General features: G+C 37.5%; 1 protein-coding gene and 1 long non-coding RNA gene across 2 annotated transcripts in view; one reads left to right on the top strand and one right to left on the bottom strand.

The window, feature by feature from the left end:
* Positions 1-18,658, bottom strand: part of wnt6b (wingless-type MMTV integration site family, member 6b) — a 41,047-nt gene that overhangs the window by 7,745 nt on the left and 14,644 nt on the right. The window lies entirely within an intron of this gene.
* LOC111586359 (uncharacterized) lies at positions 1,002-13,702 on the top strand. The gene is made up of 8 exons (XR_002747979.3): positions 1,002-7,982; positions 8,581-8,729; positions 8,819-8,900; positions 9,023-9,133; positions 9,294-9,349; positions 9,433-9,890; positions 10,050-10,210; positions 10,467-13,702. It is a non-coding gene; the product is annotated as an uncharacterized LOC111586359 (long non-coding RNA).

The raw sequence follows: 18,658 nt of genomic DNA, 5'->3' as shown, positions 1-18,658 counted from the left end.
TTTCAGAGTAAATAATTATTACAACAATGTCACAATAAAAGTTGTAAATGATTCTTTCTCTAATCAGGACTATATTGTAAATACTGAAACGATCTTCTATCCATGTATAAACACTGGGGTGTTAATGTCGCTCTGTGCTATCTAAAAGGGCCCTCGTGTCGTTATGGACTATCTAAAAGAGGACCCCTATCATTCTGTACCACCAAAGTGTGGACCTTATTCTCTGTCAGCCATAAAATCAATCAATTTTGTGAATAAGTTTCCACTTTAATTGAAAATAGATTAATTGAAGGAACTATGATATTATTTAGCATTACACTCACCTTCCTGCAGTAAGTAATATTTTTGAAAATAATTTTAAACATTGCATCTACCTGTAGATTGTGTTCAAAACAAACTGAATGAGGCTTATTTCATTTAAAGTGTTAAACAGAAAAAAGTAAAAAACTACAGTCTCGATGACTGGTGCAGAACAAATGCTGACAGTGACGCTACTATTGGCAGCAATGACAGTTTTGAGAGGTGGTGACCAAATCCTGTGCTGATGTGACTGAGATATTTGGTTGCACCGGTGCTACTATTCAGAAACTTACTTTGGAGCCCTGATCCCAGATGTGTGCACCTGAACATTCCTATAATATGTTTGCTTCTCTTCATCGTGAATGGTGAATTAGCACATACAGACCAGACCTCGACACATGAAGAGTGAAATATCAATTGAAGTGAACTTGGAATGGAATGACAATGACCTGGTTGACAGAGAATCTGCACACACGTGTACAATTCATCCAGCAGATTTACAAGCAGTGAAAAAGGGCCGCAATGGAATTGTGTGTGCCACACAAATGAATTGTTAGTAAGTCTAAGTGCAACTCTAAAGTTTTAAATGTTTAAACACCTCTCCTTTATACAAATATTGTGAAAATCATTTGACTTAATTGGTTTCTCTTACAAATCCCTGATTTGTTTGGCTTGGTTGCTTGGTTGCATGCACTAACATCATGCTCTTATCAAGAACTGTGACATCAGAAACAATTACTTAAATTTTTTATATGTGCGTCTCTATTCACATATATTCAGAAATACAGTTGAAATTTTTGTAAAGTAATATTTTTGAATGTTTGTCACATTTCCTGACAACAAACATGTCTTTGTTTTTCATTTTATATTAGGGGTTCTCACATTTTGCTGTGCTAGTATGAAATAACTTTGAAATGAGATAAGTGTGAATTTCAAATTGGACCTTTGTATTGCCTCTTTATTATTTCACTCTTGAAGGTAAAACCTTTCATTTGAGGCTCGGATTTAAAAACTTCTGCAACTACAGTTTAATGTGGTCTAATGAACATCTTTTTAGCATCCATTTCAGAGTAAATAATTATTACAACAATGTCACAATAAAAGTTGTAAATGATTCTTTCTCTAATCAGGACTATATTGTAAATACTGAAACGATCTTCTATCCATGTATAAACACTGGGGTGTTAATGTCGCTCTGTGCTATCTAAAAGGGCCCTCGTGTCGTTATGGACTATCTAAAAGAGGACCCCTATCATTCTGTACCACCAAAGTGTGGACCTTATTCTCTGTCAGCCATAAAATCAATCAATTTTGTGAATAAGTTTCCACTTTAATTGAAAATAGATTAATTGAAGGAACTATGATATTATTTAGCATTACACTCACCTTCCTGCAGTAAGTAATATTTTTGAAAATAATTTTAAACATTGCATCTACCTGTAGATTGTGTTCAAAACAAACTGAATGAGGCTTATTTCATTTAAAGTGTTAAACAGAAAAAAGTAAAAAACTACAGTCTCGATGACTGGTGCAGAACAAATGCTGACAGTGACGCTACTATTGGCAGCAATGACAGTTTTGAGAGGTGGTGACCAAATCCTGTGCTGATGTGACTGAGATATTTGGTTGCACCGGTGCTACTATTCAGAAACTTACTTTGGAGCCCTGATCCCAGATGTGTGCACCTGAACATTCCTATAATATGTTTGCTTCTCTTCATCGTGAATGGTGAATTAGCACATACAGACCAGACCTCGACACATGAAGAGTGAAATATCAATTGAAGTGAACTTGGAATGGAATGACAATGACCTGGTTGACAGAGAATCTGCACACACGTGTACAATTCATCCAGCAGATTTACAAGCAGTGAAAAAGGGCCGCAATGGAATTGTGTGTGCCACACAAATGAATTGTTAGTAAGTCTAAGTGCAACTCTAAAGTTTTAAATGTTTAAACACCTCTCCTTTATACAAATATTGTGAAAATCATTTGACTTAATTAGTCTCTCTTACAAATCCCTGATTTGTTTGGCTTGGTTGCTTGGTTGCATGCACTAACATCATGCTCTTATCAAGAACTGTGACATCAGAAACAATTACTTAAATTTTTTATATGTGCGTCTCCATTCACATATATTCAGAAATACAGTTGAAATCTTTGTAAAGTAATACTTTTGAATGTTTGTCACACTTCCTGACAACAAACATGTCTTTGTTTTTCATTTTATATTAGGGGTTCTCACATTTTGCTGTGCTTGTATGAAATAACTATGAAATGAGATAAGTGTGAATTTCAAATTGGACCTTTGTATTGCCTCTTTATTATTTCACTCTTGAAGGTAAAACCTTTCATTTGAGGCTCGGATTTAAAAACTTCTGCAACTACAGTTTAATGTGGTCTAATGAACATCTTTTTAGCATCCATTTCAGAGTAAATAATTATTACAACAATGTCACAATAAAAGTTGTAAATGACTCTTTCTCTAATCAGGACTATATTGTAAATACTGAAACGATCTTCTATCTATGTATAAACACTGGGGTGTTAATGTCGCTCTGTGCTATCTAAAAGGGCCCTCGTGTCGTTATGGACTATCTAAAAGAGGACCCCTATCATTCTGTACCACCAAAGTGTGGACCTTATTCTCTGTCAGCCATAAAATCAATCAATTTTGTGAATAAGGTTCCCCTTTAACTGAAAATAGATTAATTGAGGGAACTATGATATTATGTAGCATTACACTCACCTTCCTGCAGTAAGTAATATTTTTGAAAATAATTTTAAACATTGCATCTACCTGTAGATTGTGTTCAAAACAAACTGAATGAGGCTTATTTCATTTAAAGTGTTAAACAGATAAAGTAAAAAACTACATTCAATCACGATGACTGGTGCAGAATAAATGCTGACAGTGAGGCTACTATTGGCAGCAATGACATTTTTGGGAGGTGGTGACCAAATCCTGTGCTGATGTGACTGAGATATTTGGTTGCACCGGTGCTACTATTCAGAAACTTACTTACTTTGATACTAATGTTCATAATGTGGTAACAGACATTTTGGAATAAGTCAAAACATCACCTGTTTTTTAATGCCTTTTTGATTCAACAACTCCAGCTCTATACTAATATGCTTGTGTGGACAGAGGTAAAGCTGATGTTCCTGAAGGTTGATGCCCAACCCCCACACACAATTTACATTTCTATGTTGAGGTGCTACTGGAGACACTCTGCCATGGCAGAAGAGACAAACAGGTTTTTGCTGTAGCACAGCTCAACAGGCTGACTTACATTCAGATCAATGTACCTTGTAGTTATGCATGAATAAATTCTATCAGTTTCAGAAGTTTTATTCACTTTGCAAATCATGATAATCCAGGTATTCACAGAAAACTGAACCATTTAAGTCAAATAAATAAATAATTCTAGTTTCACTTAACAAATGTGCCAGAAATTTCATGTGTCAGTACAACCTCTTGTCATGTGTTGTTTTTTTGTGTTGTTTTGTTTTTAAAGCTAGAAGTATGAGTGTACTTTAAACACTTTAAAGTAGATTTTTCCTGTTTCTGAATATGTTGAGCCTGTCTTTTTCATTATAGCATGAACTGTCATTTGTTACCTTTAACAGCAGCGGAGAATTACATCAGCCTACTACCAGTGAAAAACTGCTCTGTCGCTGCAGGAGTTTTTAACTTCCAAAGGCATGGAAGGCCTCATGAAAATCATCAGCTAAAACACACCTTGACCCGTACTTCAGAATCCATTGCTGAGTGATAACTTACTGTAAGGCTCAGGTTAAACAAGCCAGATTCAGACTTCTCATCTGTTCTAGATAAATCTCTTTACAAGACACAGCAATGACAAAAAAAATCCCTACAAATGGTCCCATCATTCTTTAATTCACAAATCAAGTGTGGGTGTTTTTTGGTTTTAGTTTTATTCCTACTTTCTACAGAAATGCAGAGCAAGACATTCCTTTACAAAAACAAAGTGGATCAATATTTGTTGGACAACAACTTCTCTACAAAGCTAGATTCCTTTTCTGTCACAGCTCTGTTGTGTGTTGTCCAGTCCTTTTATATCTGCTGGACGAACTGAGCAGACATGTGTGTAGATTGTCCTTCAGTCAAGCCCCTGTGTTGCTAGCCCAATTCACATCAATTGAACTCTTCGTGTGTCTACGTCTGGTCTGGCTCCACTGATTCACCATTCATGGGCTGGTGGATCAAACAGGCTGCTGTGATATGGGATTATCAAACGAGCAGCTATTAACACCATGGGTGAAGTCAATGAGAGGAAATAGGCAGCTGTAACTGCAACTCCACATCGCTGTCTGTAAACAGTGGTATTTTTCCTCAAGCTGACATCAGCCATGATGCTAACAGCTATTATGCAACAGACAACCACTTGTCCACTCTGAGACAAGGTAAATGTGGCTTTACATATAATAATCCCAGGCAAGTCTCACATATGCAACCAAAATGGTTGCATATGTAGCTATTTTTCAAGAGTGTCTGAGTTAAAATTTCACGTTGTCAGCAGTGTTTAATGATCATCAGGCTGATTTGGAGACACTCCAGCCATCATGGGCAGCTACCTTGTTAGATATTGTAAGCACAGGTTGCAATTTTTCTTGCTCTTTGGCTCAGTCAGTCTCTCCCTGATGGACATGTAGAACAATCCATTTAGCTGTTGCTGTGTTCCAAAGATGAAATGACGTCTAGCAGATTATCCCAAAATAAATGAATAAATGTGGACAGAGACAGGTTTGACTCTGACACACATGATGATCAGAATGCAGGGGCAGCTAGGGAAAGATGATGGAGTCAGTTAAACAGAAAAAAACTAGAAAACTACATTCAATCACGATGACTGGTGCAGAACAAATGCTGACAGTGACGCTACTATTGGCAGCAATGACAGTTTTGGGAGGTGGTGACCAAATCCTGTGCTGATGTGACTGAGATATTTGGTTGCACTGGTGCTACTATTCAGAAACTTACTTTGGAGCCCTGATGCCAGATGTGCGCACCTGAACATTCCTATAATATGTTTGCTTCTCTTCATTGTGAATGGTGAATTAGCACATACAGACCAGACCTCGACACGTGAAGAGTGAAATATCAATTGAAGTGAACTTGGAATGGAATGACAATGACCTGGTTGACAGAGAATCTGCACACACATGTACAATTCATCCAGCATATTTACAAGCAATGAAAAAAAACCTTGCAAACAAAATTAAGACAGAAAGGAAATAATCATTTCAAATGAGTTGTTGTCCAACAAGTATTTAATGCTTTTTTCCTTTTGTAAGGACATTTTCTGCTATGTGTGTCTGCTAAAGGTAACAAATCATTTTTGAGATGCAAAAACCCTTGAAAATTCCCTACATTTAACTAATGTAGTACAACGAGATTGCATTGTTTGCTTCACAGATCAAAACCTCATGCTTTTCTTTACAATTTCGTACTGGTGGATCCTGATGGTGGTAAAAATATGAATGTGAGGATTTCCTTTCCGTCAGAGGTGCGATTTTGATACTAATGTTCATAATGTGGTAACAGACATTTTGGAATAAGTCAAAACGTCACCTGTTTTTTAATGCCTTTTTGATTACAACAACTCCAGCTCTATACTAATATGCTTGTGTGGACAGAGGTAAAGGTGATGTTCCTGAAGGTTGATGCCCAACCCCCACACACAATTTACATTTCTATGTTGAGGTGCTACTGGAGACACTCTGCCATGGCAAAGGAGACAAACAGGTTTTTGCTGTAGCACAGCTCAACAGGCTGACTTACATTCAGATCAATGTACCTTGTAGTTATGCATGAATAAATTCTATCAGTTTCAGAAGTTTTATTCACTTTGCAAATCGTGATAATCCAGGTATTCACAGAAAACTGAACCATTTAAGTCAAATAAATAAATAATTCTAGTTTCACTCAACAAATGTGCCAGAAATTTCATGTGTCAGTACAACCTCTTGTCATGTGTTGTTGTTTTTTTGTGTTGTTTTGTTTTTAAAGCTAGAAGTATGAGTGTACTTTAAACACTTTAAAGTAGATTTTTCCTGTTTCTGAATATGTTGAGCCTGTCTTTTTCATTATAGCATGAACTGTCATTTGTTACCTTTAACAGCAGCGGAGAATTACATCAGCCTACTACCAGTGAAAAACTGCTCTGTCGATGCAGGAGTTTTTAACTTCCAAAGGCATGGAAGGCCTCATGAAAATCATCAGCTAAAACACACCTTGACCCGTACTTCAGAATCCATTGCTGAGTGATAACTTACTGTAAGGCTCAGGTTAAACAAGCCAGATTCAGACTTCTCATCTGTTCTAGATAAATCTCTTTACAAGACACAGCAATGACAAAAAAAATCCCTACAAATGGTCCCATCATTCCTTAATTCACAGATCAAGTGTGGGTGTTTTTTGGTTTTAGTTTTATTCCTACTTTCTACAGAAATGCAGAGCAAGACATTCCTTTACAAAAACAAAGTGGATCAATATTTGTTGGACAACAACTTCTCTACAAAGCTAGATTCCTTTTCTGTCACAGCTCTGTTGTGTGTTGTCCAGTCCTTTTACATCTGCTGGACGAACTGAGCAGACATGTGTGTAGATTGTCCTTCAGTCAAGCCCCTGTGTTGCTAGCCCAATTCACATCAATTGAACTCTTCGTGTGTCTACGTCTGGTCTGGCTCCACTGATTCACCATTCATGGGCGGGTGGATCAAACAGGCTGCTGTGATATGGGATTATCAAACGAGCAGCTATTAACACCATGGGTGAAGTCAATGAGAGGAAACAGGCAGCTGTAACTGCAACTCCACATCGCTGTCTGTAAACAGTGGTATTTTTCCTCAAGCTGACATCAGCCATGATGCTAACAGCTATTATGCAACAGACAACCACTTGTCCACTCTGAGACAAGGTAAATGTGGATTCTCCTTCATTGTTTTGCCTATCCAATTCACATCAACTGAAACCCTATAACCCTTCATGCATCTCCATCTGGTCTAGCTGCACTGATTCACCATTCAAATCATGGCGACTAACGATCTTTTTCCAAAGACCCAGTCACTGTTCAGATCACTGTGCAGGGTTATATATATATACTGGTCTCCTCACAGAAGTTTCAACTTGTCTTTTCTGTTTTGGGGAGCGACAGGTTTAAAGGACAGAAAGCATTTTCACGTGTTTTTACTTCATTGGAGAATCATCTACCTGAATATTTTATTTGTGCATCTTTCTATCAATATATAAAGATATAATAGTTGTATAGGTAAGTATATTGAAGAGGTACTGCCCTACCATCCTTCAAGTTTTTTTCTTCCTTCAAGCAAAGAAAATGTAAGGTAAGTTGCAGTTCTTTAATTTTCTAAAACCTCTATGTAAATGCTAACAATTTAAAAATGACTTTTTTTCCACTTACAATATAAACAAATTTATTTATTTAATGTAAGTTATTGTATTAATAAACCTAAATAGATGTTGTTTCAATGGTCTTCTTTTTTCAACATATGGAGTGTATTGCACATAAAATATTATTTCATATTTGACAGGAAAATGAGACCCAGAAGAGTTTGTCCTGAAAAGGAAGCTTTGCACTTCATTGCTTCTGGGCAAGATAAAGGCTTGTTTCAGAAAAAAATCATCAATCAGGAGAAAGGTATGGCTGCACATAAAATTCTGTTGTCAATATTGTATGTCTGTTGAAATTGTAATTAATATTCAGTTTAGCACCTAATGTATTTTAATGCAGGAAATTGTGTATTAGAATTATTTGTTCTAGTTATGAAAATGTACCTTCCCAATTTGCCATGTAAGCAGCCTTAAAGTAGTTTAGGCAGATGCAAAATGGGAATTTACTTATTTGCTTTCTTATTTGAAGTTAGATGGGAGGATCTGTTCCACTTAACAAAACACTTGAGAAACAGAATCCCATTATCCATCATGCTAAACTAAATGGGTGTTGTGTCTTATTTAATATTTATGTCTAAATATGTAGGTAGCATTGATATTCTCATAGAACTCACAGCAAGAAAAACCTGAGAAGTTTTGCTGCACTATTATGAAAATGCAGATACTGTAATTCTTCTGCCTCATAGTTAATCTAAATATTTACAGTGACAGGTTTCAAAGTATTGTTGACAGTGTCACTGCTGAGCTGTTTTCTGTTGGGTGTGCCTGGTATGCAGCAACACATGAGCATTTACGAAACTTATATCACACTATTAATGTATTCTTATTTATTTTCTATTAATCAGGTTATGGAGTGTTTGCCACTAAAAACATTGAGCAAGGAGAATTCCTGCTGGAGTATGTTGGAAGACACATCACTGGATCTGAAGGAGAGGCACTGAGCTGACGATGCAGCATTTCTGTACTTCTACTGTTTTCAGGGACAATCTTTCTGGTAAGATTAAATAAATGGATGGCCTAACTAAATAATTGCAGTATTTTGTTAAATGTTTTAAAACTGGAAAAAAATCTTTCATCATACAGTGTCGATGGCAGTAAAGACACAGCAAGACTTGGAAGATTCATAAATGATGATCACATCAAGCCAAACAGCAACATTAAAATAGTACGTATGTCTTTGAATTGTTTCCTCATAATACCTTTACTCATATCATTTGTGCAACCTCAGATAAATGTAACAGTATTTGATGTAATAGAAAATGTATTGTTTGTGTATGTGACCCAAAGATATTGGATGAGCAGAAAAGGCCGCATCTGTGTGCATTTTCAAAGTCAAATATCAGTGCAGGAGAAGAAATTGTGTATGACTGCAGAGACCCTGACTGCCCATGGAGACAGGTATTTCTATTCCTATATTTTTGCCATTCCATCATTTAATTGAGCATGTCTCTAATCCTCACCAAAAATCATTCTTCAAAATTCTGAAAAACATTGTCAGTGATATAGTAAAACATACTTTCAATCACTGACATCATCTTGTTGATGTAATTTGTTTCAGAAAACCATTACCTCCTCATGCAGGGAGCTCCAGGAAAAGGCGGTAAATCAAAGACCGTATGTTTCTTTTTTCTTTTTGCATGCTTTACAAAATTTTAAATGATGACAATGCCTAATGGTTGTTTTTCTGTATTTTCAAGGAATCCCGCTGGAAGAGTTCATTAGAAAACCTTGAATCTCAGCCTGGCGTTACGAAAATTGGGCAACTTGTTTTTAACACAGCAACAAAGGCTGCAAATGGATGCAATGCTGCTGAAATTTTCCCAGGAGGGCTACGAAGTTGCAGTGAAAAGAGTTGCAAAGCATATTTCTGAAAATGAGATTAAAATGGCACATGTCCTATGTTCAGAAAAGTTAAAACCAGAACATCTTTTACAACCAATTGCAGTGTTGGAAGATAGTTACTTTGCCTATTTTGTCTCCCCTCTTTGCGAATACAGTCTGGTGGAGGTAATTGAAAACAAGAACTTTCGTGAGAGAGAAAGTTTGACTGAGGCTCGAAGACTGGGGATCTGCCAGGAGCTACTGCAAGGACTACATTAAGTCCATTCACGCGGGATTTTGCACAGAGACCTGAAGCCTGAAAACATTTTGTTTGGTAAAAAAAATGAATAAATTGTTTAGTCATAGCCATAAATATCTGGTAGAATGTGTTTATTATCCAATTTTTCATTAGACATGATAGTAAAGATGATGTTATTTTGTGGATATTGCATTAAGCAGTACATGTCTAAGGATCATTTTCAATATTCTACAGATATCAGCAACAAACTGTTTATCGCAGATTTTGGAGCAAACAGAAAACTGGATTTGGCACAGCCAACGTTGCTGTCTCAAATGGCTGGATCTTTTTCTTGGTCAAGTTATGAGGATGTTGGAGGCATACAATACAAGTACAAGAAAGAGTCAGATATCCAGGTAAGTTCATGATGGAAATGAGATTGACATTCAACACAATGCTAACAGTGATTAGCCAGGGAGTGTCTGTGATGTAGTGATGGATTCATCTTCTCACACTGAAGATGATATATCTGTCATTGAAATGGTAATTATGGATTAATTTTTTTTGGCCAGGGCTGGTAAATATTGATTTTAACTATGTGCTAAAACTACAAAAAAATGTTGTGAGATAATTTATAGCATTCATTTTCTTACTCTTTTTTTTGTATTTCAGGAAATAGAACCACAGATCTCCCTTTCCCTTGATATGTCAGAGGAAGAAGATGATGATGATGATGAACCAACAGAAGTAGATGATGAAGTAACCAAGAAAGTCATCAGAAAAAAGCAGTTAAGACTGGGATGAAAAAGGATGAAAATGTCCTTGAATGCAGTTTGAAGGGTATCCAAGTGAAAATGTCCTCAAACACCGCACACAAACATGTCTACGACAAGAAAAATTACTGCTTCTATTGTCAGAAGCCTTTCGGAAAAGTTTCAAGACACCTGATGCGAAAACATCAAGATGAAGTTGACGTTGCAAAGGCACTTGCACACAAGCAAGGATCCACAATGCGCAGCCTTCTTCTGAGCAAAATATGGAATGAGGGAAACTACCGAAATAACTGTTCAGGCCTATCCTCTGGTTAAGGACAAATAGTACCAAAAAAACAAACAACCTACATGTCATCAGCAACAGACCATATACCATGCCAGTTTTGTTTGGCTATGTGGGGGGGGGGGGGCTCTTTTTGTGAGCTTATGAGTTTTTTTTCTGTTATAAACTGTCTTGACAGTTTATTATGTAAAAAACCATTAGTTGTGCTTTTTACTGTTTTATATTTGTGACTGTAGGCAGGTGTTATGTGACAGCTATTGCTATTACAAGCAGTTAGGTAGAATACAAAACATTAGTGAAATGTAATGCTTTTCTTTTTCCTTAAAAAAATACTTATTCCATCTGCTTCTAAATAGCATTTAAATAGATAAAGTTTGAAAATGGTTGGAATATGCTCTGAAATTGAACCTTAGTATATTATGACAAAAATATTGAATCCAGTTATGTTTGAAGATACTGATTCTGTAAGTAACCCATCAAATATACCATCTCATCTCAAACTATGTTGAAGTTTACATTTTTGATTTCCCTCAAAAAACACCTCAGACTAATGTCAATCAGCCAACTTGCATTTACAGTCGAGAAAGGTTATAAAAACACCATCTTAGGACTTTGTAATGTCCAGGATTATTGAATTGAACATGACTCATCTCTTAGTTGAATCATTGATCAGGCATATATCCTCTTCTGTTCTTACACACACATGCAGGAGTGTGAACATCGCTCCATGCTATCTAAGAGGGAGTCTATGTCATTCTATGCCATCAAAGAGGGGACTCTTATCATTCAGTACCATCCAACAGTGGACTTTTTTTCCTTCTTCATTTAATTCTAACAGACATTTTCAAAAGGTTTTTATGCATTATTTATTTTTTTAATACTTATTGTGTATTGTAAAAAAACTAATTAATTTGCTGTCAGTATCCCCAATTGATTATTTCCGTTTATACGCAGTCGTGGCGAATGCCATGTACTAATATAAAAACACTGCAGCAGTTTCTAGCAATGATGTGATGCTACATGTAAGCTCTGTACCTTTACAACACTTAAGGTTACACATTAGCAGGAAATTAGGTTCAAGCTTTCTGTTCAGTCATGTTAAACTTTGTGTTTGTTAGTTATTATAATCTAATATATTAAATGTAGGGCTGCACAGTGGCGTAGTGGTTAGCACTTTCGCCTTGCAGCAAGAAGGTCCCTGGTTCGCGTCCCGGCTTTCCCGGGATCTTTCTGCATGGAGTTTGCATGTTCTCCCTGTGCATGCGTGGGTTCTCTCCGGGTACTCCGGCTTCCTCCCACAGTCCAAAAATATGCTGAGGTTAATTGATTACTCTAAATTGCCCGTAGGTGTGAATGTGAGAGTGCTTGTTTGTCTGTATATGTAGCCCTGCGACAGACTGGCAACCTGTCTAGGGTGTCCCCTGCCTTCGCCCGAGTCAGCTGGGATAGACTCCAGCCCCCCCCCGCGACCCTAGTGAGGATTAAGCGGTGTATAGATAATGGATGGATGGATATTAAATGTAAATCACAAATGTGTTGATAGTAATGCTATAACATTCATTTGTGATACCCTTAGGTTACTATTTTTACATTTCAAAAATTTCTTTCATACTCATCCATTCTGTAGTGTCCATGCCATGCCATGCCATGCCATGCCATGCTATCTAAGTGGGGCATCTGTGGTTAACTTTTTTCTCCACCATGCATCAACACATGCTTCTATTTACAGACAGAGGACAGAAGTACATTGTAAAATTTGTTAAAACCAGCAGTGAGTGATGCTAGATTCAAGCTTTGCACATTCACGGCACAAATTTGCATTTGTCTTCTTAGAAGAATTTTTATCACACCAGTAGAATGATAGCAGTTAAAATTCTTCCATTCTTTTAAGTTTTGATTAATGAATTAATTATTTTTTATGTAATATATAATTTAGTTTATTATTTTTTTATCTGTGTCCATTGTGGAGTGTGAACATCGCTCCATGCTATCTAAGTGGGACCCGTGTCATTCTGTGCCATCAAACAGGGGACTTCTATCATTTTACAAAGTAGTAGTTTCCATCATATGCATCAACACACATTCTCAAACATACTGATTCAGGACACAAGTATATGGTCAAATGAACTTAAATTCTGTTCTTGGGAAAAATGATCAGAGTGTTTTAGGACTGAAAAATTTGAGATGTTTTATAAAAGTCTAACATCTGTATTTTAGTGGTTAATTCAAAATTTAAAGAAATTATCACAATCCTGGAAATTTTATGGTCAATATTGTCCTGGTTTTCTTTCACTACTTTTTTTAAAAAAATTGTCTTTTTTCAGGTTTTTTTTGTGATAGTCCTTTATTTTAGTATAATTTAAAGTTTGAAGCTAGTTAAGACTTCTATTAAAGTTTAAATTTCCTTACAAAAAAGAATCAAATCATGTCTAATGAGACTGGTTCCTTCAGTAAGTAGTGCTGTAAAAAGTCTCCTTTTACAGCCTCAGAGCCTCTCTGGGGGGGGGCAAGCCATTCATACAGCAGAGGAGTGTGTGAACGACGTGTGTGAATTGGTCGTTGAAATACCTGCTCCTGTCTACAGAGGTGCTGCTGAGTGCGCATATTTACACATACCTACCTGCTGGGCCCCACTTGGCAAAAATTATAAAACTTCACCAGAAGGTTTTAGACATGATTTTAGCATGATCTAAAGCATGTCCAAGTGGGGTCCGGAAAAAGGGCCACTGTTGGAAATGAGGGCCCCACTTTGTGAGTGTGTAATGACGCCAAGGCCACACTTACATAGTAGCACGAGTGCACACACACACACACACACACACACACACACACACACACACACACACACACACACACACACAGAATGGGTGGCGTGTGACGAAACCTGCACACCCCAGCGCGCCTTGATATCAATACCAGCTGTACACCCCGACACCCAGAAATGTCTCCAGTGCAGGCGAAATTGTGTTGCATGTCTGTCACTGTATGTGAAAAGTATTGTTTTATGTAGTTTTGACATGTCACAAATAGTCTTGGTTCTGCGGACTTTTTATCTCATGGTTTATGTTTGTTTGGGATTGAATGCCAGCTTAAATAAATCGCCAAACTGTGTCGTGTATGTAACTTTATACGTGTCTAGTGGTACATGCCGAGCATTTCTACATGCCCTTGTTACAGCTCAGATAGACCACACCTTATTGTTCCCGCTGTTCAGCAAAATAAGGCTGAGATTTTTCAGGAGCTGCAAGATACTGAAATCAAGATGTGTCGTCTCCAAAACATCCCTGCATCTATTTAGAGACGTGTGTGTGAAATATCAGCACAAGAGTAATTATTCGCACAATATGGTAATAGTAACACAGGAGGTGTCCAAGCGAGCTGGGAGGCCGTCCAGATGTCCTCAAATGCACTGAAGAAACAGTGCATTTAGTAGCGGATATCTGCAAGTTGAAAATGTCATGTTGATACATATGTTAATTTTAACAAAAGTATCATTTGACGTATTATTTTTTTTTAAAACAATTCTTTGTTTTGCTTTGTTTTTTCTTGCTAAAAAGAAAGTATCAATAACCCGAGGGCAAAATATCATCTCTCTCTAAAACTGGACAAAGAATTCAAAGTGAGAAAGACAAACAACACACAGTGAGAGGAAATATTAAAAAAACAGGAGTTAAAGGAGAGAGAGAATAAAGACAGTCTAAGAAGCTATCAAAAATCTAATGATTTGAGGCACCCCGTTTCACATTTTCCTTGCAGACATGAATTCCAAACAAATTCTCTGCCATGGCGGGTGTCTGGGCCTGTCGACGTCTGCTTCTAATTCCAAAAGGCCCTTCTGCAGGATTTAGCACATATTCTTTTAATCACTTTTCAACTTTTGGGCAACGATACAAGGGATGATCAAGTATGCCGATTACCTCACCGGCAAGATAAGCAAACGATTAAAAACACATATGCTTTTCCAGAGAATGAAGTGTTAATTCTGTGGGTCACTAGTTTCCGTGGGTTTCGGGACACCTGCAGCGAACAGCCCAACCTCACCAGAAAGAAAAACAATTTTGGTCAGTTGTTTCAGGGAGTAAAATGAACAATGGTGGTTGACCTCTTAAGGTCGTGTGAGTAAGTACATGTAAAATCTCCAAACTTTTTCGTGGTGTTGTCAGTGTTGCTTCTCAGTTGGGCGTTAATAGTCACCCTGCTAACTAAGAAAAAGGAGGTGAGGCTTGTTGCAGATGTAAAAACTAGTTAAACCTTAACCTAACCAAACAATGACTTAAAAACAGAAGTAATACTTTAAAAAAAATGAACAATGAATCAACAACATCCCAGAGTGGGGACATAAACCCTACTTATCCCACCATCACAGATACCACCTCCAAATGCAGAATTGGCTACTCAATACACTACCTCGCTTGCAAATGCTCATACATGTTGTTTTCTGTAAACGCACATACTTAAATCTGAAAGTCACTGGCAGTTGACTTATTTTTGCATTGAGGTGTGAGGATACATTGATGGTGATCACATCAAGAGCCTTACGCAATTGCACAAAGGGCAGTTTGAGCTATTGAAGGCTGCAATATATCCTGAAGAATTTATTCTACAAGGATGACATTTAAAGGAGCATTTTGACTACTTTCAACCTGCCATATTTCCACTAATGTGGCTATTTTGGCTTTAAATATCAGACTAACTTTGCACTCCTTATCCTCGTTGTAGAGATCTAGGTCTTTCTAAAAATGTATTAACATTTTTTTATTAACTGTACTCAAATCCAGGTAATGAATGTGACAGTAAACTAAACGGAACTAAACTGAACAGATCCAGATAAAGGAGTGATTCTGCCTTCATCTTTTTTTATCTTCCCTTTGATTTAGCTCCTCATCTATGGACCCTGAAAACACTTCGACCTTGAAATGCAGAGTAATGATCCATTCCATTTAACTGCCGAGTTAAGATAGTATGACCACAGTGAAATCAGCCCCACTCATGTAAACAAACCGGTGTTCTCTGATGAATATTCTGGTATTAGGTCAGCTGGCAGGTATACCTGGCTGGAGATGCCTAATGCGGTTAGCAAAATGGCCTTTCCAGACAGCTAATTTCTGTGTTTACCTTCGGTCAGACTTGAAAACAAACTTTTTAAATGACTTGTGTAAAAACCAGCTTTCTTTGGAAGGAAACAGGGAGCTCAAGCTAATTGCCAACTGCTGACGGAGGTTAAGAGTTCAAACTCCAAGCATGACCCATAGATCTAATTAATGAGCAATACACCAGGTTGAAATAAACCGCCAGCCTCCTGTATATCATTCAAATCTGATAGACTTTGATCATGGTAAATGTGAAAATAATAGGCTAACTATGCTATTAGTAAAGTGTAATTAGATTCAAGACAAACATACCAAATTTTAAAAAAACAACAATAAAAGAACCTTATCTGAACCCACCAATGACTTAATTGTTATTTTTAACAGCAGTTTTTGGACAGGGAAAAGACGCATGGAGAACAGATGGGGACCAACTGATATAATCACAGGTGTATGGAAATAACAGCTATCTAGAAATCCAGAGAGCACAATATCTGGAGTCATATTTCATCCATATTATCTATACTACGCTATCTATCTTGTGCTCTGGGCCTAGAGGGGTTGGAGCCTCGCCCTGCTCACACTCGCTCACTTCAGACAGCATGCAAGTCGATCAGAAGGCTGAAACATGTAAACATTCACATTCACAGCTACTGAGTCGCTAATTAACACAACCTGTGTGTGTCTGAATCACCAGCAGAAAGAGGAGTACCCACAAAAATCTAAGATACAGGCAGAACAAGCGAGTTTCGCACTTAAAGATTTCCCTTCAGTACAAGTCACCATGGGTCACTTTAGTTACTAGCGACAGTCTCTTCAAGACAAACTATATTCACAAGCAAGAATTAACCCCTAACATGTCATAATACCCTAATATGCTCAAGTGGATCGAAGACAAATGTTTTCACTCTTCCATACCATGGATCCTTGTTAATTGTTGGCTTATCGTCATGCTGGCAGTTCTCCCTTTTCAGGTCTGATTAGGTTTCCCATATTTTATATCAAGTCAAATTATCCATGAATCTATTTGATTTGGGCACAACTGTCCTAAGGTCCATTTTTCCATGTCGGTCTGTTCTTTTTTAAAGATCCCCTTTGAAATACCAGTCAACTACATGGCTGAGCATTTCTGGCTTGAACCTGCAGTGTCCCAGTAACCATTTCAAAAACATGGGTTTAAATAGCAAGAGTTTAACATGTAACAGACATAAGGAACCAATCCGTTCAACTTGCAGGTTGCATTGTATAGAAGTGCATGGGCAAATGACCCTACCTCTCTCTCCGTTTGCTACATCAGTAAATGTTTTCACAATGACTTTATGGTCTCCTTCAAAACAGCAGAATATTGATATTGTAAATTATGTTCCCATTTAAAGGAAATTTAGATTTTAAGGCAGGTTATGTTTTGAGCAGGGCTACCTTGTGATTGACAGGTTGCTACTGTATTGATGTGCATAATGTCCTCTAGTTATGAGTTAGATCCACCTGTCATTCATTACATCTGCTGACGGCCAAATACCAAACTCAAGGCTTTAATCCAGAAACCAATGGGTGACATCATGTCCACGATGTTCATCTTATATACAGTACATAGTCTATGTGTTTGAGCAGAGTTGTATCAAAGGTATGCTTGAGCTGTGGTGAGTTTTGGATGTGCAGTTGGACAAAGAGTAGGGGACTTCTGGGCGCCTAGATAGACCAACTGGTTGAGCGGGCGACCCATGAACAGGGGCTATAGTTCCCGATGCAGCGGCCTGGGTTCGATTCCCACTAACAGCCCTTTGCTGCAGGTCTTCTCCCTACTTTCCTGTCTGCCTCTCTACTAACCTGGCAAAAAACCCACCAACAAATCATCTCAACATTGCTGTGTCACATATCATTAGAAAAACACACAACAGTTCTATTAATTTACTGTAAATACAAGTTAAATAAAATCAAAAACAAACATCTAAACGTGGCAACACCTTCCTCTCTGTATCTGTGTCTACCTGTGAAGAATATTCTGGAATTTTTTTGACATGATTGACAACTAGTTTAATTAATGTGCAACCACAACACAGCCTGGAGCAAGACTCCTTGCTTATTCCACACCAAAGATTTCCACACACACAATCTATTGCGTCTTGCAAAGTAGAGCCGCAACATCCCCCTTATGGGAATACCAGCATCAGTGTATGCTGGCTGGCTCACGCTGCCCGTCATGACTGCTCCAGGGTCTGTATGTTATTTAAACACAATGGAGATCAGGGAAAAGAGGATAATAACTAGGGATTAAACCAGAAAACTGAAATTTGACCTTGTTTTGGAGCTGAGTTTACGTAAAAGGTTCATGTCCAGAGGAAGAACATTTTGATTCAGACGTAAAATAAGTCCTTGTGGCAACATGTTCATTCATTCACTTGTCGCAATAAAGATCTGAAATGGAATTGATTCAGTAATGTTGTGAAATCAACTAAAATCCGTATTATATAAACACACACACGCGCACACACACACACACACACACATTTCAACACCTTACACCTTCAGTCTCTCTTTCTCATCTGCTGGCTTGACGCAAATCAAAAAGTAAACATTTGCACCATGACAAGTTAGTATCTGTACATTGTTCTTACTTTTCTATTCAACTGGGTATCATGTTCATCTTCCACTAACACATGCATGCTGGCTTCGCAGTCATTAAAAAAGAACCACTTCAACTTCAATCTCACTGTTCAGCTG

This window comes from Amphiprion ocellaris, chromosome 11, assembly GCF_022539595.1.
Source record: "Amphiprion ocellaris isolate individual 3 ecotype Okinawa chromosome 11, ASM2253959v1, whole genome shotgun sequence".
NCBI lineage: Eukaryota > Metazoa > Chordata > Actinopteri > Pomacentridae > Amphiprion > Amphiprion ocellaris.
This window is presented reverse-complemented; position numbering and strand designations above follow the sequence as displayed.